The following is a 26,563-nucleotide window of genomic DNA, read 5'->3' on the forward strand; positions in this document are numbered from 1 at the left end:
CCCCAATTTTAAAGTCCTTGCTGTGCGAAAAGGAAACCAGTCACTTTGATTATGATACCATGTGTAGTAAACGGAGCGTTCTGGATTTTTCTTTCATAAATCATCGCTCGTCATAACAAACAGAAACACTGCTCTTTTGTTCCTTTCTGCCCTAACCCAGGGAATTCCATTTTCTCAGTTTGGGCATTTCTTTATCAATGACAGATGCATCCTTCCTCCTCTTTTGGAAATAGTCCTTTAATTCAAAGTCAGTTGTTTCAGTTGCATTTTGCTAATGAGATGAGTCAGAAGATGGGGGGAATTGATGCATTTTTAATTTTTCTTTTTTCTGAAAGCAAACACCAAACATGCTGGGGCAGCCTGCCGGGCATTTACAGCCCACATGCATCTCGTTAAAGGTTCATTAAGAGACTCTTAAATTGAATTTGTTTGTGTAACCAGTGTTTATATTTCTCCAGTTGATGATTTATCACTGAAGCTACAGTAGCACTCCCGTAAGATGTGTGCAGGCTGTGGATTCTGACTCAAGCCTGCCCGTGTTTCTTTACATCTTGGTTTTTGGGTCACCTGGATGTGGACCGTCCAATTTGCTGGCAAGTTTCCTGGCTGCTATTGCAGAAGGAAATGTCCTTGTAAAGGCAGATTCTGCAACATAAGCAGTTTCAAGCACACTGACTTAGGAGAAAATTAGTGGCTTACTCACTGTGTCTGAAAAAGGCAACTGAATTGTCATGATAGGTTTTCATATGATGGACTTAGCAGATTTGGAAAATGCAACGTGTGTAGCACTATGGCATTTGTAAAACTCTTTCATGCACACAGTTTTTGGGCTCTCAAAACAGCTCTGTGAAACAAGTAGAGTGGGGACTGTTATTTCTTTGTATAAATGTGCAAACATTGTTCCCAAGTGTTTAGAGGCGGGACTTTCTTTCCCTTAGTAGTTTTAGAGTTTCTAAATGGCTGAAGCAGAGTTTGAAAAACAATCTTGACTTCAAGTCTTGTATCTTATGTAATATTTTCTGCTTTTCTGATCATAACCACCATTTTTAGAATTTAAAATTTCACCGCAGGGGCTGATGCTGTGGCCTAGCAGGTAAAGCTGCTGCCTGCAGCCCCAGCATCCCATATGGGCACCGACCGCTTCAAGTCCCGGTCACACCACTTCTGGTCCAGCTCTCTGCTATGGCCTGGGAAAGCAGTGGAAGATGGCCTAAGTCCTTGGGCCCTGCACCCGAGTGGGAGACCAGAAGGAAGCTCTTGGCTCCAGAGATATGAAGAAACTTCTGGCTCCTGGCTTTGGATTGGCACAGTTCCAGCTGTTGCAGCCATCTGGGGTGTGAACCATCAGATAGAATGTCTGTCTGTCTCTGTCTATGTCTCTGTCTCTCTCTCTCTTCTGCCTCCACCTCTCTTTACTCTGACTTTCAAATAAATAAACTAAATCTTAAAAACAAAACAGGAATGGTGCTTGTACGTTGAGTTGGGATGAAAACTCCTCATTCTTTTGCTTTTTTTTTTTTTAAATATTTATTTATTTGAAAGGCAGAGTTGGAGGTGTCTTCTATCCACTGGTTCACCCCCACAAGTGTCTGCAACGGCCAAAGCTATGTTGAACTGGAGCCAGGAGCCTCTCCTGGGTCTCCCACTTGGGTGCAGGAGCCTAAGGACTTGGGCCATCTTCTACTGCTTTCCCAGGCCATAGCAGAGAGTTGGATCAGAAGTGGAGCAGCTGGGACTTGAACCAGTGTCCATATGGGATGTACACACTGCAGATGGAAGCTTTATCGTCTATGCCACAGCGCCAGCCCCTATTTTGCTTTTATGTGATGTGTCCCACGTTAGAGTAATATTCCTGGGCTAATATTGTCTTTAGGTATCTCATGAACTCAAGGGTAATAACTGGGCATACCTATATCATTTTTAAAAAAGCAGAATTAAAGCTGAAAATTTTATATCTAGCTACTAGACCCAGGGTTTATGTTTTGTAATTTGTTTAGAAGTTCCAACACATAATTTTTATTGGGATTTGCATGTCTTCCCCTTTTCCCTGGCCCACAAAACCATAGCAAAACAGTATCCCTCTGCCCTAAAATCAAATTGTTGGCTTCTTATTCATTTTGTTTTGCAATATTTGTATGGTTAGGGGAGCATAGTAAAACTTTAACAAACTTAAATTTGTTAATATGTTGGGTTGTAACTGACCTAGGGATTTTTTTTTTTTTTTTGTCATAGGTAGAGATGGAATCTTATTCTTTGTAGATTCCTGGTTGCCGTTGAGTCCTTCGTTATTTAGTACATTGAATTGAACAGAGCAAGATAGTTATTTCTGTGACTGCCTCGCCTTGGGTGTAACTATTATAACTGCAAAGTTATACATTTGCCCCTTCACTTGAAAGAATTATGTGTTTCTGATAACCCAATTGTTAAAACTGCCTGTTTCAAGATGCAAAATGTAAAAGAATGACCCACAATTTACCAACAATCTCAAGAGTTAAGTGCTTTTAATAATTCAGTGTATTTCCTTTCAAACCTCTGCCTCTTTCTTTCTCTGAATTTGACTCCCTTTACCTCTCCACTCTCCTTTGGTTCCTTTTCCTAAACATCAGTCATTACAGATTATTATCTGCTCATTCCTCTTTATGAGATGAGCATTTATTTCTTTTTTTTTTGTTCTTTAATGTTTTCTTGAATTTAATGAGGTATCTTATGCTTTATTTTTAGTTCCACTCTGGTTTAAATGGTTTTGGATTATAAATTATGCTGCAATGAACATCTTTGAAAACAAATCTCTTGAACTTCCTTAGCAAGAGTGTTATAGGGCAAAAAGGTTTTCTCAATTTCTGGGCTCTTGGTAATTGTTGCCACATAATTTTCCTGAGCTTTGAGATTCCGAGATGAATAGTCTAATTCTATTTTGAAAGCACCGAGGTAGCGTCTGGTTTCTGTGTTGCTCATGTGACCTTTTCTGACTTGGAGTTCTCTTGACCTATGGGATATGTGTGTAAACATGTAAACTGATATATCAATGCTTATCATTTACAGGGAACTTAGGTGCTCATAGAAAACCAATGCCCAAAGTTGTATCTTGCAGAAGTTAATAATAATAGCAATTTAAACTTCTCATGATAACAAATATGCAATTCTACTTTTTTTTCTCTATGCTAACATTAGCATTTCAGCAACCAAAGGCTGCAGGTGGTGAAGAGTATAGGAATTGGCCTCTCCAGGTGTAAGGGTTGTTTTGGATCTGACCATTTACAGGTAGCCCCTGAGATGAAGGCAAAACTTGGCAAAAGTTTCATCCCTTGTACACTCAGGTTGGCCAAGTCAAGCTTTTTCAGGACACATGGGGTGAATGTTTATTTCTGTTCTCTTGAAAAGTTTGGCCATAATGGCAACAAGAAGGCAAAACTGGTTTTAAACTGTGTTCTACTCCAATCAGTGTCCTCCCCCTGCCTCTTTAAAGCAGAAAAGTGAAGTTCATGGTAGTGGCATAATTCCTGTTCTTATGGTGGGGATTTTTTTTTTTTGGTAAATCCATCCCAAATATTTACATGGGTTATAAGGATACTTCCATGTTTGCTACAAAACAAGGGTAACAAATAATTGGCATGCTGGATGCTACCCCCTATTCCCAAGGCCAGAGCAGACATCACAGTGATTCAGTGTATTCCAAGCCCCCAAGAATCCTCAGTAAGGCATGCCAGAGCAATCAGTCAGTGACCAGAGATTGTAGTCAGCCCATGAATTGGAACCTGTTTGCTATTCCTGCCTTAAACCATAGATATACTGGATTGGAAAGAAAGAATGGCCAAAGAAGCCTGTGCTGATGTTTTTCAAATCACTTTAATGTCATATTTTCATTTTTAAATAAAAAAGCAGTAAATACATATAACTTAAATTTGCCGTTCTAATCACTTTAAATGTGCAGTTCATTAGTGCTAAATAAATTCTTGTATAATCAGTTCAGTAGTGTTAAATATATTCTTATTGTAGAATCCATCTTGCAGAACTGACATTCTATATGCTTTAAAGAACTCTCTTTCTTCCCAGCCCCAGCAACTGCAGCACTACTTTCTGTCTCTAAAATTGGGCTACTCTAGATATCTCATGGAAGTGGAATCCAACAATACTTGTCTTTTTGTGATGTTTCATTTCACCTTAGTGTCTTCAAGCTTCATTCATGTATTTTAGTATGTATCAGAACTTCTAAGTATGAATAGTTTTCCATTGTTTTATAAGTATACTATATTTAATCTGTCCATGGACACTTAGGCTGTTTCCACCTTTTGGCACTAAATGCTGCCAAGAACATGGGAGTGTGCAGATATCTGCTTGAGACCCTGCTTTCCATTGTTGCAGGTACATAATTAGAATTGCTGGATTGCATGATAATTCTACTTTTAATTTTTTGAGAAACTGCCATGTTTCTGTAGCTGCTGTACCATTTTACATTTTTTCCATTGATAGTATACAAAATGGCTCCAGGTTCTCCACATCCTCGCTAACACTTATTTTTTTTTTTTTTCTTATAGTAACATCCTAATTGGTGTGCAGTGGTATCTGTCTCATTATGGCTTTGATTTACATCTTCCTAATGATTAGTGGTTGGTGCTGGAGTATCTTTTCATGTGCTTACTAGACATTTGTATGTCTTCTCTGAAGAAATGTTATTGAGGCTCTCAAACTTTAGGTTTAAGTTGTAGGAGTTCTCTATACATTCTGGATATTTACCCCTTATAGGACATGATTTGCAAATATTTTCTCCCATTGTTGTCTTTTCACTCTTTGATGCACAAAGGTTTTTCAGTCCTATGTAGTTTCACATATTTGCTTTTGCTTTTGTTGCCTGTGTCTTTAGCATATCCAAGAAATCATTTCCAAATCCCAAATCATGAAGCTTTCCCACTGTTTTTATTCTAAGAGTTTTATAGTTTTAGCTCTTACATTTAGGCATCTGATCCTTTTTGTATATGGTTTAAACTAAGGGTTCATTTTATGTATGCATATCCAGTTTTATGAACACTACTTATTAAAAAAACTGTCCTTTCCCCATTGAATGGTGTTGGTACTCCTGTCAAAAATGAATTAGCCATATAAATTTTTTGTTAGACTCTACATTTTAATCCATTGTTATATTTTTCTTTTTGTGCCAGTACCATATTTTTTTACAGCTCAGTCATAAATTTTGAAATCAGAGACTTCCAACTATTTTTTTCTAGACTACTTTGTCTTCATGCTATTGTTAAAACAAATTTATATTAATTTTATAATGTTTATATAATGCCAATTTTCCTGCCCCATCCACCAGAAATAATTTCCCAATGATATGACTTTTTTCCTTTTTTTTTGAATAGCTTACTATAAATCTCTTGACTATTATATGTACATTGCTTCTTTGAATTTATGTGCATGGCTTATTGGAAGGAACACTGCATTAGGAGTCATGGAACCTGGCTTCCAGGCCAGGCCTGATTCTGCCACCAACAAGCAATTGTATCTTCAGACAAGTCACAGCACTTGATAAAATTCTTAGAATTCCCTCCATGGAAAGGGAAAGTTTGACAAGAAGAGCATAAGGGTCTCTCTGGCTCTCAAAGGCCAAGGTTTTTTTCAAGGCATATCAGCAGTAAGATATTTGTTAAAGAATCATTTCTTTTGATTTAATATAAATGTCCCTTGTTCTTGTTAAACCTCTCCGCTTGTTTATCATGACTCATGTGCAAGAGTGTCCTGTGTTTTGCGAAATTTTTTCCTATAAAAAGTATAACTGAGACTCTCAAATATGGAACTAACTAGGCTTCCATACTGCAGAGAAAGCAATTTTATTCTTTCTCACCATTTCCTATTAAACTTAATTGATGGAATAGTTCTTTCCAACTCCAAATGAAGTTTTGAGCATCTCGGCAGATCTAGGAGAGCCTAATCATTAAAGGTTCACTCTCATTGTAAAATCTCATGATGTCATATATTCAGTCTGACTCTAGATTTTCTCTCTGGCTCAGGCTTCCTCCAAATCAGTCGCAGGTAGTGGCTATAGGATTTGGGGGATTGCTGTTAATGTCACTGGCTGTTTCTCTCTGGAAAGAAATTGTTTTGCTGGGCCAGTGCCGTGGCGCAATAGGTTAATCCTTTGTGGCACTGGAGCCCATATGGGTGCTGGTTCTTGTCCCGGCTGCTCCTCTTCCAACCCAGCTCTCTGCTGTGGCCTGGGAAAGTGGTAGAAGATGGCCCAAGTCCTTGAGCCCCTCCACCCTCATAGGAGACCTGAAAGAAGCACCTGGCTCCTAGCTTCGGATTGGCACAGCTTTGACTGTTGCAGCCATTTGGGGAGTGAACCAACAGATGGAAGACCTTTCTCTCTCCCTCCTCCTCATTGTCTGTAACTCTACCTCTCAAATACATAAAATCTTAAAAAAAATGTTTTGCTCCATTCCCTGCTCATTAGCTGCTATTTGGAACCCTGGAAGAAAGAGGGATTAGTAGCAGGTTTTACTTTCCAGCTAGAGATGTTGTCCAGTATTGGTTCCCTCTGTATGGTAGCCTCCAAATATTGATCTGTCTGTTGCATGCATCCTCGTGTCTGCAAACTCTTGAAATCTAGGTCATTACCTGCAAAGTCTGTCCTTCTCATCTTTAGAGAGGTGGGAATCTGTCTCTCTAGTTTCTCACACTCTGGGAGACAGAGATAATATGAATTCTTTTCAACTGGTTTATAGAAAGGGAAAACAATGGGAGCAAACAGAAAGATCTTCTAGGTTAGACTTCTCGAAAATCGAGGAGATCCTTTATTTTCTGTTATGCATCCTGGAGGGAGATGAAGGGGCCATGCTTGTAAAGCTGCTTCACAATCTTGGAGTCTGCCCCTTGTGGCTGCTCTAGACTTGCTCTTCAAAGTGTAGGCCTTGGACCATGGGTATTGTTAGACATGCAAACATGATTAGATCCTCACATGATTCTTAAACGTGCAAGAACTTGAGAGAGACTGAGCAAGAAGTTGAGATGCATAATGCCTACTGTTTGTGCCCAGGACTCTTTGCTGAGGCCAGGAAAGTCACATTCAATACCCTTTTATATATGCTTGCACCCTAAAGTTATAAATGAGGAAACACTGAGACAGGAAATAGATGGAATAAATGAAAAGATGAGGTGGCGACTTTTAAAAATAGGCCAGATAGAAGTTTTAGGGTTCGTGCCACTCCATTGGTATTTGTAGAAGTCTTATTTTAAGCTTTTTCACTCTGAGTCTTGGTTACATGTTGTTTTCTTTCCATTCTTTTTTCTTAATTACTTTTTCTACCAAGTCTTAGTCTTCATCCTCCTAACCTCCTGTTGCTAACTCAGCAGTTTGGGTTCTTTATTTGTTTAGTTCATATGATTCAGGGGTTTCTTTTTGTAAACTTGGTAAACTTTTCCATATTTCCAGTTATATTGTTAGTGGGTTTGGAGCATTTTTTCCATTTATAGAATCCTTGTTGAAGCTGTTGGGTCTTGGAACTGTTAACTGTTCAGTGATGTTTTCATAAAAATATGGCATGTGTGTATGTCTGGGTATATGTTTAATGAGAGTCAGTTACAATAATTATAAAGAAATTCCCTGAATTAGAATCTTTGTTGGTTGAGGCTAAATAAAACTGCAATTTGTCGTTTTGTCAGTAGGCCAGTGTGCACTACTTACGTGTTAAAAAATACACATTTCAACATTTTTGTTTCCTTTAATTTTAACTGACTTATAGAAATAGCTTTGGGCTGGTCTTAACTTCTGTATGCCATCTGTTCCCGCTAGATTTTAGACTTTTGTATTTGGCTCAGGCATGGGGACACAGTTAGTATCCCCATTACTTATCTAAGTGCAACTATTTACATTACAATTTGTCAAGTTAAACTTACTTTAAAGTATGAACTATTTCTTCTGGCAAGTAAAATCTTTACCTTTACATGGAATTTTAATAGTTAGGGCTATTTAAGGTAAGCAAACATTAAGGACATTTCTTTCTATTCTTTCCTTGTTATATATCCACTTAAATGTGTCTCAAACATTGAAGTAGCAAAATTTTCAGGGTTTCCTCACTGTCTCTTTTTGCAGGACTAGCCTGCAGCAATTATGCAACTGGTCTTTGGTAACAGTCTTTTTTTAAAGGAGCTTTTTATTTTGGATTAATTTTAGATCCACAGAACAGTGGTGGAGATCTGCCACTCCCGCTTGGCTTCTCCTACTGTTAACATTTGAAATGATTGTGGTCTGAGATTGGTTCATAGCTATAATCTAATTCTGTGTTTTATGTGGACTTTTTCCCATTATTGTCTTTTCTCTCCCAGGATCCTATCCAGGATATGCCATTGCAGCTCATCCCTCCCTAATCTCTTCTGTCTGTGGCCATTTCTGGGCTCTCTTATTTCTCATGATTTTGTGAGTTCAGGGATTTTGCAGGATATCACTTGGGTGCATCTAACATTTTTCTCATAGTAAGGTGAGGATTGTACATTTTTGAAAAGAATGCAACCAAGATAAGTTTCCCTTCTCATGGCATCTTACAGGAGCTCACTGGCATTGTCTTGACTCATTTTGAAGTTAAACCTGCCTACTTACCTCAGGTTCCAACTGTCAAGCAGCCTTTCCTTTTTAAACTTTGCCCCTTATAGCCCACTTTCCACACCATGACCCCCTTCCTCCTATTCAGGGTAGGGAAGGACTTCCTTTCTCACCTTAGTCTCAGGAAAATTTTGCAAGAATTGTATGCAACCAAGAACACCTAATATTTTTTCCACCCCAGGGATATTTAGATCTCCAGATGTTCTTAGTTCATTTTGTGCTGCTATTAAAAAATACATGAAACTGGGTAATTTATTTAAAGAAGACTTATTTCTCACAGTTCTGGATTTGGGAAGTCCAAGGACAAGGGGCCAATATCTGATGAGGACATTCTTGCTGTGTGATCCTATGGTGCAAAGTGAAAGGACAAGAGATCACATCAGACAGAGAAGAGAGGCAAACGGAAGAGAGAAAGAGGAGGGGAAAGGGCTCATTTTATCCAGAGCCCACCACTATGACAAGCAACTCACTGCAGAGATCACAGCATTAATACATTCCTGAGGGCAGAGCTGTCTTGACCTAATCACTTCTTAAAGGTCCCACCTCTCAACACTGTTGCTTGGGGATTACGTTTATAAAACATGAGGTTTGCGGGCCACAATCAAACCATTAGGACCAGCCTTATCTCGAAAGATGAAATCACAAAAGAGAAGGCTTTGTTTCCTGCTCAAATTATTGCAACCATCACAACAAACTTATAGGCAGGGTGGCAAGGGCTTGATCTTTTCCTGGACTATGAGGTAGATCCAAAGGAAGGAAGAGAGGAGCTTTGAGGGCTGTGTCTCTTCCTAGAGCTTTGGATGCCATTCTACATTTTAGGCCATCTGTTGCCTTCTCTTCCAAGCAGAAAGTCCAGTCCTCGGCCCCCTATTGTGAGTGATCCTATGCCTGGTTGGGAGACTGCCTGCTTAGCAGGTTAAACCTGCTTAGGTTAAGAGGGCATGGCACACCATGCCTCCTGGGAAAGACACTAGTTGGGGCTCAGCACACTGAGACCCACACATGACCTGACTGTTGGCAGGTGGCAGGAGTTCAGGCATATTTCCCTCACCCCCACTTCCTGTTGAGGGGCCCTATAAAGCTCCTGGGTGTGGTCGAGACCCATAAGACCACCTGGAAGGCTGCATTGGCTATGTGACTGTCAAGCTGATTGGAGAAATGTAGAGGTGCCAGTATTAACTTTATCCTATAGAATTAGTGTTGCTACCCTGAGCTAGCTACTCCCCTTTTCCTGCCCTATAAAAGCTTGTGCCTGGTTATTAATAAAAGGACATGTTCATTGAAACTGTCTCCAGTGCTTCTTATCAAATGCTGTCACCCCATCATCCCCACAGTGTGGTCCTCGAAGGATGAGCCCACACCCTATCCTATTTGTAATTCTTTAAAAAAAAAGGTAGTAAATCATGGCCTGGGGCTAGGTCTAAGTGAGGTCAACTTTCCATTTGAGATGGCGAATGGGCTGGGATGTGTGGATTGGGTTTCCCAGCAGGAAAATTGTGTAATGCGGATGTTTGCCAAGCATCTTTCTTTGGTGTTGGGATAGTTCTTGTTGTTTTGACCTGGCGCTGTTGTACTTTGCATGTGACTGTTCTCTAATGTGTTGTTTTCTTCTTCCCTTCTTTCCTCATGCTCATTGTCTTCATCATCTTCATGTAACAGGCTTCTTTTCTATTCTTTGTGTCTCTCATGATTTCTGCCTCTCACTTGTGACAGGTATCTGGTGTTCCACACATATCCCTGAAGCCACTCTAGAGATAAACTCAGATTTCTGTTCTTACCTCTGCCTGGGGGTGGTCTCTGGTGGAGGGAGAAAATCAAAAGGCAAAGTAGTTAATGTTCCACTGATGACCTTATCCAAAAAGGGATGGAGATGGGTGAATAATTTCCCCAGCTTCTTTTGCCCCTCAGATGGCAGCATTCTATGCCAGGGTCTACACCAGTACAATCCAATAGAAATTTCTGTAATGGTGGGAGAGGTTCTATCGCTTCACCATCCAATATGGTAGCCATTATCCGCATATAACTATTGAGCACTTGAAATGTGGCTAATTTGAATGAGGAACTGAATTTTAAATGCTAGTTCACTGGGATTCAAATTTCAATAGCAATGAGTACTTCCTGGCTGCAGGTTGTATGGTGCATACAGACAGTTTTCCAGGGAGCCCTGCAGTATTGGGAGTCAGTTGTCCATTGTGTTTACCTACTCATTACTATGCCTCTCACTTGCTTTCTTCCTCCCCTCCCTCACTCTTCAACTCCTCCTTACTTTATGGGATTATCAGAAAAATAATTATGGGCTTTAAAATCCTTTTCTCAAGGACTGCTTTGAGAGAATCTTCACCGAACAATTATTTGTACTCAGCCCATCCTAGTCCCATCTGTCTCTCAGGTGGTGTCTCTGACCTTTTCCATATGCCTCTGCCTCCACATTCTTAGCATCCAAGCTGCCTAAATGTATTAGGGTGTCCATGTGGGACTCCCCTGATCCACAACAGAGGCATAAATAAGTGCTGTGGTCAGTGAAAACAAACCTCTAATGTTCTTGCATTCCCGAAGGGCATCTTCTGAGACTGGTGTGTACTACAGAGAAGAACAAAAGAAATAATTTTATTTCTTCTGACTTGTTTTATTACCACCAAAATACATAGACATCTACTTTTTATGCCCTGAGGCTTTTGGTATAGATTAGATTCATATCTTAAAGGGAAATAAAAAGACAATGAAGTATAAATAGCAATTACATATTCAAAGAAAGCTATCTTTCAAAGGAATAAAACGATCTACTTCTTAAGACATGTTGCTTTTTTCAAATGATCTCTGTGGGCTTAGCATTGGGGTTTGCTATAGGGAGGAATACTCCTTCCAAGGAGGAGGAGCACAGGGTATGTTGGATTCAAAGACACTTGGTACTCCTGTACCCCAGCTCTTTACATATCACTGCATAGGTACTCACTGCTCTGCCTGTATTGCTTCCAGATCTGTTGAATACTGTGCTGATTCATAGCAGATTTGCTAGGAGGCAGAGTTTCTAAGCCAAATTTTACTATAGTAATCCTGTAGCCATTCAGGAAGCCTCAATGGCATGGGATGGACCTGGAGTGCAGCACAGGTGAGGCTCAACAAGCCAAGGAAAGAACACAGCTCTTGAGAGGCAGTGTGCTGCTAGCCACTGTAAGATGCTGATACTATAAAGAATATGTCACTTTTGGGTGATTTTTGGACATTTCCTCTTTTATAACTTTTTTCCTGTTACCTTTATTCCTTATTTACTGTTAACCCTAGGATAGGAAAGAAAGAAGAAAAAGTGCTTTTATCCCCAGATAATGTGATGATATATGTTGAAATTCCTAAAGAATATACACAACTGTAAGAACTCATCAGTAAATTTACAAGCTCACTGAACACAGTGTATGTTTAAAATCCATCATATTTCTATGTATCAGCAACAAAAATATCTAAAGTCAAACTTAAAGTGAAGAATGACATTTAAAACAGCATAAACAAACAACTGGAACAAACTTGAAAAAAAATTGTGTAAGCTCTCACTTTACTGAAAAGTACAAAACATTACTGGAAGAAATTAAGACTAAATAGAAGGGCAGGTCAATTTCATGGGCTAGAAGACAATGTTATTAAGACACCAGTTATCCCCATGTTGATTCTTAAATTAGTACAATCTTATTCTAAATTCAAAGAAGATCTTAGTGGAAATTAACAAGGTAAGTACAAAATTTCATTGGAAATTAAAAGGGCCAAGAAGGAACAAGGCAAGTTTAAAGAACAAAACAAATACAGGAGCACTTAGTTAGCTGTGATATTTGTGTAACATGAAACAAACTGATTAATGGAAGAAAGCAGACCCTGAGATACGCACTCATCTGCTTGATGTCAAAGGTAACAGTTCAGTGCAATAAGGAAAGGATGTCTACATGGAAAATAAACATAACTGGACCCCTGCCTCACACGATGTAGAAGATGAATTCTGAACAATTATAAATTTAAATGTGAGAGGTGAAATAAGAAAGATTTTAAAAAGCCTGACTTATTTACTTTGAAATTCAGAGTTAGAAGTTCTCATTTGCTTTGTCTCTCCCTCTATTACTCCGCAGATGGCTGCAACAGCCAGCACTGGGCCAGGCCAAAGCCAGGAATCAAGAGCTTCATCTGGGTCTCCTGCATAGGTGGCAGGGGCCCAGGTACTTGGTCCATCTTCCACTGCTTTTTCCAGGCCATTAGCAGGGACATGGATTGGCAGTGGAGCAGCCAGGACATGAACTGACACCATATGGGTTGCCAGCATCATAAGTGGCAGGTAACACTGCAACGCTGACTCTGTAATGAGAACTTTTAAAGGAGGACAGATATTTCATGATCTTGGTATCAGTAGATGCCCAGGAGAATTGCCTTTGCTATAAATGAGATGTTTATTTTGGAATCTCCTCCTCTCCCTTTGGTCAGTCTGTTTCTTCTTGCATAAATACCACAACTGTTAGGAGTATGAACTGGTACAAGACTTTTGAAATCTGTTTGGCAGTACCTACTCAATGTACGCATATGCATGTGCCATGATTAACAATACCACTTCTAGGTGTATATATATACAATAAACATGTAACTACATATTCACCAGGGAACACTATTAAAAATAGATAGTAACAACCCAAAAGCCTATCCACAGTAGTCTAGACAATCAAATTCTAATATTGTAATATTTTTCATAAGAGAATATCATGCAACAATGGAAATGGATGATCTACAACTATGTGGTGCAACATGGATGAATTCACTAATGATGTTGAATAAATTTCCATGATAATCCCCCTTTTTATTTTTTTTTGAATCTAATTTAATTCATTAATGATCTTTTCGAGGCTCATCTATGATGTACCTTATAGCAGATATCCCTTTTAATGGAAGAACAGTTCATGTTTTATTGAACAGCTTTAAAGACACTTCACTGTGAGGATAATTTTGATGTATTTGACCCCTTTGACCCTTTATGCCATCTACGCTTTGGCTATTTTAATAACAGAGGGTAAGTGGGGAGAAGCAGAAGGAAAATACAATCCATTTAGGGAAAGAAGATGGGGAGATGAAGTTATTGATTGACCTGACTTGACTCATAACATCCAATACTTACACATGTACTGGAGTGTTGTGTTGTATCCCCAAGGCATATGTCTCAATCAGAAATTAAAAAAAATGTTCAAGGAAATGGAAATGTCGGCTACCCTGTGTGATCTTTACACATTGTATGCATGTAGTGAGGTATCAGTCATTCTACAAAAATTAAAACGCCATAAAATTTTAACATTCAATAACTCTTTTTGGTACTAACTTATTTTTTAATTTTAAATTTTTATTTGAAAATTTTATATATTTAGGGGGCAGAATGTGAAGTTCTAGTATCTCACAATGTGAAATGATTAAATTAGGCGACTTCAATCCATCACTTCATATACATATGATAAACACTTAAAAGCTACTTTATTAGCAGTTTTGAAATACATGCATTGTTATAGTCACCATTCTGTGCAGGAAGTACCTGTACATTATTGCTCTTATCTAGCTGAATTTTCTACCCATCTCCAGCTTCTGGTAACTTGTCCCTCTGCTTTCAGATTCTTTGAGTTCAACTTTTTGCATTTACGTGGTTTGTCTTTCTGTCCCTGACTTAATTCACTTAGCATAATATCCTCTAGTTTCACCTATATTGTAGCAAATTGCAGGATTCTGCACTTCTTATGGCTGAATGACACTCTACTGTGTATAATAAGTGTTCTACACTTTTACCCATTTGTTGGATGATCAGTGACTAGGTTGCTTCTGTATGTTAACTATTGTAAATAATACTACAGTGAACTTGGGGGTGCAGATACTAGCTTTAGGATATTATGGCAACATTAGATTTATTTGAAAGATAGTCACAGAGAGAGGGAGAAACAGAGCTTTCATACTTATCTTTTTGGTAACAGGTGTGAGATTATAGCTCACTGTGGTTTTAATTTGCATTTCTTTGATCAGTGTTGATGAGCACCTTTGCCTTTGTATACCTGTTGATCATTTATATGTTTTGAGAAGTACCTATTTAGATATTTTGCTCATTTTTGATTATTTTCTTGCTATTGAGTTGTTTGAGTTACTTAGATTTTAATATTAGCCCTTTACCAGTTAATATGGTCTGTAAATATTTTCTCTCAATTCCTGAGTTGCCTCTTCACTCTATTCATTGTTTCTTTTCATCCCTTGAGTTTTCAGTTTGATGCAATTCCATTTTTCATTATTTTTTACACTGACAAATAACATTGTATGATCTTTTTTATTGTGTGTAACATGTTTTGAAGTGTACATACATCATGGAATGCTTAAACTTAGCTAATTAATATACATTGCCTCAAATAACTATCATTTTTGTTAGCACATGTCTACATTTTTAAGAATATACTATATTGTCAGTAATTGTCACCTTGCATTACAATAGTTCTCTTGGAACTTACTCTTCCTATCTAACTTAACTATAATTAGTTAACTAAAATCTCTCCATCCCTCCCATTCATTCAGGCCTGGATACCATCGTACTGCCTACTTCAGTGAGGTCAAATTTTTAAGATTCCATGTTAGTGAGATCGTGCAAGATGTGTCTTTCTATTCCTGAGTTATTTCACTGAATATAATTTCAGGTTCATTTATGTTGCATGATTTCATTATTTTCTATGTCTGAATATTCCATCATATATAATATTTATATACCACATTTCCATGTGCCATTCTTCTGTTGATGGGTTGGAGAAGATACACAAATCTGAACTTTCTCCCTCAGCAAGGAGGGACAGAGGTGCAGCATGTAGCATCCACATCCATCAAAGTGAGTTGAGACATTCTCCAAATCTGTAGCCAGGCTGATTGGTAAAGATATTCTCTGTCAAAGCCCATCTGTAAACTGGGGGAAGTGGCTGTTTTTTATTTTTCTTTCTTTTTTAAAGATTTATTTATTTGAAAGAGTTACACAGAGGTGGGGGGAGGGGATGGAGGCAGAGAGGGAGAAGGAGAGGGAGAAGGAGAGGCAGAGAGAGGTCTTTCATCTGCTGGCTCACTCTCCAATTGGCTGCAGTGGCCAGAGCTGCGCCAATCCGAAGCCAGGAGCCAGGAGCTTTTTCCAGGCCTCCCACACAGGTGCAGGGGCCCAAGGACTTGGGCCATCTTCTACTGCTTTCCCAGGTCATTGCGTAGAGCTGGATTGGAAATGGAACAGGTGAGTCTCGAATCAGCGCCATATGAGATGCTGGTACTGCAGGGGTGGCTTAACCCACTATGCCATAGCACTGCCTCCCCCACTTCTAAAACTTTTGAAAACAAAGCAAAGCTAATAACCTAAAAAAACTATAAATTTTCCCAAAAATGTGAAAAATAATAATGGTAATATATTCAGTGAGTTAGAAGAAAAGTCAGACAACTCACAGAAATCAGGCAAGTGAATGCATGCACAAAACAAGAATTCAACCAATGGATAAAAATCATGAAAATGGAACCAAACAAATTCTAGAGTTAAATAATACAATAACTAAAATTAAGAATTCAATGTACAACTTTAACATTAGGCTTGATTACATAGAAGAAAGATAGGTATTTGAGACTATCCAGTCAGAGGAACATAAAGAAGAAAGGATGAAAAAGAGTGAGTAAAACCTATGTTTCTTTGGGACACCATCAGCTGTCCAACAGGTACATTATGGGAGCTCCAGAAGGAGAGAAGAAAGCGTAGAATACTTAGGTAAAGAAACAATGGCAAAGAAATCCCCAAATCTGCAGAGGGATATGCACATAGATATTCACAAAGCCTAATGGGCACTACACAGGTTGGACTCAAATCTACACATAGTGGTGGATGTTGTGGTGCAGTGGGATAAGTTGCTTCTTGGGACACCCACATCTCATGTTGGAGTGTTGGTTTGATTCCTGGCTACTCTACTTCTGATCCAGCTTCTGTTAATGCATCCTGGGGAAACAGCAGATGGCAGCTCAGGTGCTTGGGCACCTGCCATCTACGTGGGAGATAAGGCTCCTTAGATTTGGCTTGGCCCAGACCTGGCTATTTCAGGCACTTGTGGAGTGAACAAGAGCATGAGATTCTTTCTGTCTCTGCCTTTTAGTAGATGAAATACCTTAAGAAACCACAAGGTTAGAGATCACAAAACAAGATTGAAACAAGTTTTTTGAAAGAAATCTAAAGAGACATATGATCGTCAAAGAAAAATATAATTTTGAAGAGAAAACAAGTTCTGGGCTCCTCTTTACAACACAGTTTTTTTTTAAAGATTTTAATTATTTGGGAGGTAGAGTTACAGACAGTGAGAGGGAGAAAAAGGTTTTCCCTCCGTCAGCTCACTCCCCAAGTGGCTGCAACGGCAGGAGCTGTGCCAATCCGAAACCAGGAGCCGGGTGCCTCTTCCTGGCCTCTCACATGCGTGCAGGGGCCCAAGCACTTGGGCCATCTTCTACTACTTTCCCAGGGCACAGCAGACAGCTGGATTGGAAGAGGAGCAGCCAGGACTAGAACCAGCACCCATATGGGATGCCAGTGCCACAGGCAGAGGATTAACCTGCTGCTCCGTGATGCTGGCTCTGTCAGTTTCTTTCAGAATACTATGTCCAGCAAAATGGTTTGTCCAAAATGGACAATGGGGAATAAAAGGAATTAAAAGTTAGAAAGCAATGAACAAATAGCAGTGGTCAGTCCTATCATAACAATTACTTTCAATGTAAATATAAATGAAGTAGGCTTTCTAATAAGACTCTAGATTTAAAGACACACAAATGCTGAAAGTGAAGGGATGGAAAAAGATATTCTATGAAGTGGAATGGTTGCACAGTGAAAATGGCAGTCAAAAAATGAGTGGATATATTTATAACACTTTCAGCCCAAAACTGTCACAAGAGACAGAGAAGGTAATACTATGATAAAGAGATAAATTCAACAAGAGGATATAACAATTTTAAGTGTATATAGAGCCAATACAGGGGTTCATTAATATATAAAGCAAAGATTAATATATCTGAAGGGGGAGCTAGACTGCAATGTAATAGTAGCACAGAAATCTAAAATTTCACTTACAACAATGGATAGATCAAGGACAGAAAAATCAATAAGGAAAAGCACGTTAGACCAACTGGACCTAATGGACATTTCTAGCACATTTCATAGAAAAAAAGGTATAGAAAAAAGGTATACACATTTTTTTCCCAAATATACAGAGAATTCTCCAGAATAGATTAAAATTTAAGTCACGAATCTTAAAACGAGAATGTTTTCCAACCACAGCGGACTGATGCTCAAACTAATAAAGAAGAAAGTTTAAAAGTATGTGGAAGTTAAACAACATGATCTTGAACAACAAATGGGTCAAAGAAAATTTCCAAAGGGAAATCAGGGGCTGGTGTTGTGTAACATCCTATATGGGCACCAGTTCAAGGCCTGGCTGCTCCACTTCCAATCCAGCTCCTTGCTAACGTGCCTGGGCAAGCAGCAGAGGACAGCCTGAGTGCTGGGACCCTTGCACTCACGTGGGAGACCCAGAAGAAACTCCTTGCTCCTGGCTTCGGCCTATCCCAGAACTGGCTGTTGTGGCCATCTGGGGAGTAAACTGGCAGTTGGAACACTCTCTCTTCTCTCTCTCTCTCTCTCTCTCTCTCTCTCTGAAATTCTATCTTTCAAGTAAATAAATCTTAAAGCACAAAAGGGAAATTATAAAATATCTTGGGACAAATTAAAGTGAAAACAGCATGCCAAGACGTGGTACACAGTAAAAGCAGTAGTTAAGAGGGCCATGTGTAACAAAATGTACCTACATTGAAAAGTCAACCAACATACTTTTATGCTTCAAGGATTTATAAATTGAAAACTAAGCCCAAGGTTAGCAAAAACAAGAAAACATTATAGGTCAGGAAGAAATAAACAAAATAGAGATGAGATCAAGAATATATAATCGGCCAGTGGTGTGGAGTAGCTGGTAAAGCCACTACTTACAGTGCTGGAATCCCTTATGGGTACCTTTTTGTGTCCTGTATGTTCCACTTCTGATCCAGCTCTCTGCTATGGCCTGGGAAAGCAGTAGAAGATGGCCCAAGTGCTTGGGTCCCTGCACCCATGGGGAAGACCTGGAAGAAGCTCCTGGCTTCGGATTGGCATTCTTCCGGCCATTTTGGCCATTTGGGGAGTGAACCAGTAGATGGAAGACTTTCCTCTCTCTAACTCTGCCTTCCAAATAAATCTTTTATTTAAAAAAAATATGCAACCATTAAAATTAGAGTTTGTTTTTAAAGATTTATTTATTTGAAAGGCAAGGAGAGAAATCTTCCATCTGCTGGTTCACTCCCCAGATGGCCACAATGGCCAACACTGGGCCAGGCCAAAGCCAAAAGCCAGGAGCTTCTTCTGTTTCTCCCATGTGGGTGCCAGTGGCCCAAACACTTCGTCCATCATCCGCTACTTTTCCCAGGCCACTAGCAAGGAGCTGGATTGGAAATGGAGCAGTCAGGACTTGAACCGGTACCCACATGTGATGCCTGCATTGCAGGCAGTGGCCTCACCCACTATGCCACAACACTGGCCCCAAACTTAACAGTTTTGTATTTTTTTAAAAAAAGATAGCAAAACTGATACACTGCTAGCTCAAGTAAGAAAAAAAGAAAAGACAGATAAATATAATTAGAAATTAAATAGGAGATATAATCCTTTTTATTTCTGTGGAATAATGAGAGACTACTATGAATAATTACGTACACCCCTAACTGGATAACCTGGAAAGGAGAAAATTCCTAGGAACCTACAATCTACCAAGACAATCACGAAGAAACAGGAAATCTGAAAAGACCAATAGGGTAAGAGGATTTTATCAGTAATCAAAAACTTACCAACAAAGAACATTGTGGCTTCACTAATAAGTTCTACCAAACATTTTAAAATAATTAATGCAAATTCAAAATCATTGGAAAGGAGGAAAAACTTCAGAATTCATTTTAGGAGATCTGATCACCTTGATACTAAAGTCACATAGCAACACTACAAGCAAAAACAAAATGAAAAAACAACAAAACTCTAGTCATATCTATTTCATAGATAGAAGAATGTTCAACAAGGATATAGCAAAGCAATTTAACAGCACATTTAAAGTATAATTCAACATGATCAAGTAGGATTTATCCCTGGAATGCGAAGATGGTTCCTTTAGATGCTAATCAATGAATGTGATACATCACATCAATAAAATGAAAGAAAAAAAGACCTATTTGATAATCTCATTGGATGCAGTAAAAGCATCTGACAAAATTCACCACCATTTCATGGTTAAAAATAAAACACCTCCAAACAAAACAGGCATAGAAACACGGGTGATATATGACACGCCTAATTGACAAGAACAATTAGACAACACAAAGAAATAAAAGGCAAGCTGGAAAAGAAGAAATAAAGTTATTGTATATGGATAAATTCTAAAGACTGCAAAAAAGACATTCAGAAAACCTGCAAAATGTTAAAAAACAAAAAATCAGTTGCCCAGTTAAACATTAATAACAAACTACCTGGAAAGAAAATTATGAAAACAATCCCATTTATAATATCATCAAAAATAAAATACTTAGGGGCAAACTTTACAAATCCAGGTGATGACTTATACACTGATGAGTATAAAATATTGATGAAAGAAATTAAGACATGAATAAACAGACATCATATATTCTATGAAGCCTTCATATTATCAAAGTATCCTACATAATCTCTACCATCCCTCTCAAAATTCCAGAGGCAATTTTTACATAAATAGGAGAAAAATCCTACAATTCCTATGAAACCAGAAAGGGCTCCAAATAACCACTAAGTGATATTGAGAAAGCAGAACAAGCTGGCAGCATCACAGTACCTGACTTCAAAGTGTACCATAAAGCTACAGTACTGCAAACATCATGGTACTAGCATAAAATGGATGTATCAACAAATGAAACAGAATAAAGAAACTAGAAATAAATTCCTACATGCATATTCAACATGTTTGGCAATGATGCCAAGAATAATGGGGACAGCATAGTCTCTTCAACAAATAGTGTGGGGGAAATGGTGTGTTTACATGCAGAAGGATGAAAAAGGATCACTACCTAATACCATGCACAAAACATTAACTCAAGGGACAGTGTTATGATGCAGCAGGTTAATCTGCATCCCACATTATAGTCCAGTAGGCTTGACTTCCAATCTAGCTGACTGCCTGCTAGGGTGTCCAATTTGGCTTAGCTTTAGCTAACTTTTTCCTACCCCTTGTGCTTTGGTCATGTCCTATTACTTGGGGTGACTTCCAAGAGCTTGATTTTCCCATCCCTTTTACTTATTTTTTTTTTATTATGAAATGATACTTCTTACTTCTTTAGCTGGAAATGACTCTGGGCATCTTTCCCCTTTTCTACTTGCCTTGGGTAGATTCTTCCCTCAGAGATCAATTCATATTCCTAGATACTTTCTCCATTTCCTTCTCCCTGGTCTGTCCCAGCACAGTGTAGTGTTGTTTTTAGATTTGTTGCCTGTTTACAAGTTTCTAGACAGAACTAAAGTCTTCTGTTGATGTTGGTAATTCCTTAAAATCTAGCATAGTGTCTCTAACCTAAGAGGTGCCTAAAACATATAATTAATATTTCCACTTGTTGGTTTAGTTCAGAACATTTAAATCAATAAAATTTCACATCAAAATTTTAATTCAATAAAGTCTCAACACTTTACCATTTTAAGAGCTATTATGATTGAAATGGCTTCTAGGGAGGATGTAAAGGGATCCTTAGGACATGTTGGCATTAATGTGACTGAATCACAAAGTCTTATGGCTTCAACTTTGATAATCAGTTTTTTTCTTAAGGAATTATTTATTTAGAGGTAGAGTTACAGAGAGAGAGAGAAACAGAGAGAAAGGTTTCCATCTGCTGGTTCACTCCCCAAATGGCTGTAACAACTGGAGCTGAGCTGGTCCGAAGGCAGGAGCTTCTTCCTCTAGGTCTCCCACGTGGGTGTAGGAGCCCAATCACTTGGTATCATCTGCCACTGCTTTCCCAGGCCATCCCAGAGAGCTGGATCAGAAGAGGAACAGCTGGGACTCGAACTGGCACCCATATGTGATGCTGGTGTTACAGGCAGAGTCTTGGCTTGTTACACCACAGTGCTGGCCCGGATAATCTGCTTTAAATTAAATTCCTGGTACTAGGAAATACATATCACTAAGTCAGGCAAATAAGAAAAAGGAATGTCTAACCCATATGGTAGAATAATTAGATAAATAACATTTTGTAACTATTAAGTACACACAGCTACCTGATCTACGTATATTAAATTTTCACAACTAAAATATTTTAATGACTTTCAATGGAGATAGTTATTTATAATGAGTATTGTTTGTGTGAAAGGGGTGCTTTGTTATCATAAATTGGTAAAATGAAGTTGTGAAATATCTATCAAATTCTTCTGTATTATGTCAATTGTTTATAGACATTTTTCCATAGTTATGAATAAACTTCACCCCGAATCACAAGTTAAAATTAACAGCATATGAATTAATGAGGATTTTGCCAAGAGCACTTCAGAGTTTGTACATATACAAACTGAAATCAAGTCACACATCATAACTCAGATTTAGCCACAGACAACTTTTGAAAATGTTTCCATTAAAAATGAATAAATATGCCATTCCATTGAATGACTATTGCCTCAAGTAAGAGAGCCATGTTGTTTTAAACATTGTAGACTATGTTTATGAAAATAAATATTTATTGGTCTAAGGTGCCATGACTTCCGCTTTGGATAGAGCAAATTCAAGAGATCAACTAAGGAGCTTTGCACAGGTTGGATGTGCATAAACTTTCTTGAACTCTAGTTTCCATAAGCCTCTAACTTTCTTACTTTTAAATCTTGTTTACTTTCAACAAAACGTAACTTCTTTGCTTCAAAGTAAACAGGCTATAAAAAGTCTCATAAGTCATCTTAGAATTTAGAAAGCTCTTACCAAACAAAAATCTTAATGGGTTCAGTGTCCATGATTCAGAAACATACGGATTGAATTTCTCTTAATATACACACGAGCTTGAACGTTAAGAGTGAAAGTGGTTGGCCAATTGTGCTTGAGGTTTTGTGGGAGCCAAGACCTTCAGAAAGGCACTTGGGATGCTTTTCTATATCCTCAGATTCAACCAGGTTTTCCAGTTAGGCGTGAGCTCCTTGTGATTACAAATACTTCCTGTATGTGACTTGCAATTCTCCCATGGAGGCTGTAAAGCATTTAGACCAAGGACATGTGGCATATTATGTAATCAAGACAGTTTGCTTCCTTTTTATGAAGACATCAACAGCCATCACTCTTTGTCTTTCATCTCCAAGATGAAAGAGCTTACCCACTGATATTGGTAGAAGGATGACTAAAGCATGACCCTGTGTGAGTAAATTTAGTGTAGGTGATATGGATCACTGGTTTAGACATGTTGCATGTTGTCCTGCCACCTACAATTTTTCTTTTTTGAAGAGGGAGTATGTGTGAGGGAAATTTGGTGGAAAATGGAGTTAAAAGATACATCAATTTTGATGCAAAATTTTTGAGATCATACAGATGAGGATTCTTTAAAGGGTTCATAGAAAATGCATATTATGGAAAAATGATGCATACCTTTGAATTTTTTTCCTTTTTTGCACTGGGGGCAGGCATTTAGCCTAGTAGTTAAAATACTCACATCCTTGGTTTGATACTTGACTCCAAATTCCTCCTAATACAAATCCTGGGAAGGGATGGCTTAAATGATTGGGTTCTTTCCACCTACATGGGAGACCTGGATTGCATTCCTGGCTCCCAGGTTTGACTTAGTCCAGTCACAGCCATCGTAGTAATTTGGGGAGTAAGAGAAAGGAATTCTCTGTCTCTCTTTCTCTCTCATCTGGCTCTCAGATAAGCAAATATTTAAAGTTCCAAAATAAACTTTGTATAAAAGATTTATTTATTTATTTGAAAAACAGAGTGTCAGAGGGGGACACACACAGACTTCTTAAAATGGTTCACTCCCCAAATGGCAACAAAGGCCAGGGCTGGCCAGGCCACATCTAGGAGCCAGGAACTCCACTCAGGTTTCCTATGTGGGTAGCAAGGGCCCAAGTACTTGGGCCATCACCTATTGCCTTAACAGGGGTGTGAGCAGGGAGCTGACTGGGAAGCAGAGCAGCTGGAACTCCAGCTGGCGCTTCCATGTGGGATCCTGGCATTGCAAGCAGCAACTCAACCCTCTGTGCTAGAACATCTGCCTCCAAATCAATTTTTAATTGTTTTCCATGAACTTTGTGAATTACCTGTATAAAATGTTCTGTTTGCCCAGCCAGAGCCCAGAGCAGGCACACCTAAGTTTTTTTTTTTATTTTTTATTTATTTATTTGAAATTTATTTGAATGGCAGAGTTACAGAGGGAGAAGGAGAGACAGAGAAATTTTCCATCTGCTGGTTTACCTCCGGAAAGCCACAATGGCCAGGGATGGGCCAGGCTGGAGCCAGGAGTCAGGAGTGTCTCCCAGGTCTCCCATGTGGATGGCAAGGGTCCAGGAACTTGGGCTGTCTTCCACTGCTTTCCCAGGTGCATTAGCAGGGAGCTGGATCAGAAGTGGAGTACCTGGGACTCAAACCAGTGCCCGTGTGGATGCTGGCACTGCAGGCTGCAGCTTAACTTATGCCACAGCTCTGGCCCCACCATGTAAGTTTTTGATTATGAATATTATAATGACAGAATTCATAATCAAATACATATAAGATACTGAGACAAAATAGCCTGTGGATTGGATCATTTTTATAGTCAATCTTAGCATATCTTTAAAATGATGGAAAGAGTTGTGCAATATAGACAGTCTTTGCACGCACACACACATTTTAAAAGTTATTGGAGGTTTTATGTTTTTTGAAATCTAGAGGGACTTCTTCACTACTAAGGGAAAATGCTAATTGTATTTCCTAACTTTAAGATGAGATCATTTATTTAAAAGAAACGTTAATGTGGTGGTACTTAGCAGTTGTTTTGTCTCTGTAAACTTTGTTTGCAACATGCTGTTTGGTTTGGAGTGAAATCACTTAAAGAATGCATTAAGAAACCTCTTTGAATGTGATATGGCACAGCATATGCTAAATCTGATAGGATACCACACAGACCAAGGGACTTTGCCTGGTGACTCCTGGCTCAGAACTTCATCCATGGGAACAAAGATGTTCTGATTTTTCTTCAGTGTCAGAATGCTAAAAAGGTATTTGGCTTGAAGGCTTAGGCCTAGAAAATCTTGCGTTATGACATTCAAATGACATGTTTTGAAACACATTTGCTTTCCCAATGGAAGGTAAATTGTTAACATGAGATAATGTCTTTGTCAAGAGAATTTCTGTATATTTTGGAACGGGGTAGATGAGATAAATTCTCATAATTTAAAAACTGCAGAAAAATTTTGAGAACCTGGAGAGAAAAAAGGTATGATTTTTTAAAAAAATATTTCTAGATAGCCTCTATAAATAGCTATGTGAATCAGATTGCATTGAGATAAATAAAAAGTGACTCCCATGTTTCAGTGGCTTAAAACAGATTTATGTCCTACCCCATTGACTGCTGTCTAAAGACTGTTGTCCTTACTGTGTAACCCAGGTTGGACTTGAGGCCATCATGGCAGAGGGAAGGAAGAAAGGAGTGAAGCACACATGATGTACCTGCTCAGATTTTGAGTCCCAAGGCTATCCCAGATGTGGATTTGTGATACCTGTGCCCAGAAGCCGAACAGCTCTGATGGCTATCACACAATTTTATATGCTTACAAAGTCCCTAAAAACTAGTCTAATTTTCACTGAAGTTTTGTTCATTTGTTTCTATCTCAATAAAGTATTACTAGAAATCAGATTTTGGGGCCAGTGCTGTAGTGTAGCAGATTAAACTGTTGACTATGACACCAGTGATGTTGGCATCCCATGTGTGTGCCACAGACTGCTCCACTTCTGATCCAGCCCCCTGCTAATGGCCTGAGAAAAACAACAGAAAGTAGCTCAAATGCTTGGATCCCTGTCCCCACCCCCATGTTGTTGGAGACCTGGATGAGGCTCCTGGCTCCTGGCTTTGGTCTGGCCCTACCCTGGCTGTTGCAGCCATCTTGGGGGAGTAAACCAGCAGATGGAAGACCTGTCTTTTATTTTTTTTAATTATAACTTTTTTAAAATTAATAAAGTTATATAAATTTCATGTATTTCCTATAAACAGATTTAGGAATATAGTAATACTTCCCCCCACCCTCCTACCCACCCACACTCAAACCCTTCTTCCTCCTCCCTCTCACATTCCCACTTTTAATTTTTACAAAGATCTATTTTAGTTTATTAAATGAGAAGATCCCTTTCTTTTTTTTAAAGATTTATTTATTTAATTTAAAGTCAGAGTTACACACAGAGAGGAGAGGCAGAGAGAGAGAGAGAGAGAGAGAGAGAGAGAGGTCTTTTATCCAATGGTTCACTCTCCAATTGCCTGAAATGACCGGAGCTGTGCCGATTCGAAGCCAGGAGCCTCTTCTGGGTCTCCCACATGGTGCAGCGACCCAAGGACCTGGGCCATCTTCTACTGCTTTCCCAGGCCATAGCAGAGAGCTGGAGCAGAAGTGGAGCAGCCGGTCTAACCTGCACCCATATGAGACGCTGATGCTACAAGCCAGGGTGTTAACCCACTGCGCCACAGCGTTGGCCCCAGAAGATCCCTCTTTCTCTCTACCTCTTCGTCCCTCTCTGTCTCTGACTTTTAAATATTTTTTAAAAATGAGATATTTGGTACCTGTGGAGAGCAAGCATTGTCCCTTCTTAACGCAGGTAGAGAGAACCATGACCACAGGAAGCCATTTTTTTTTTAACTTTATTTAATGAATATAAATTTCCAAAGTACGATTTATGGATT

The sequence above is a fragment of the Oryctolagus cuniculus genome, chromosome 14 (genome assembly GCF_964237555.1).
Source record: "Oryctolagus cuniculus chromosome 14, mOryCun1.1, whole genome shotgun sequence".
Taxonomy (NCBI): domain Eukaryota; kingdom Metazoa; phylum Chordata; class Mammalia; order Lagomorpha; family Leporidae; genus Oryctolagus; species Oryctolagus cuniculus.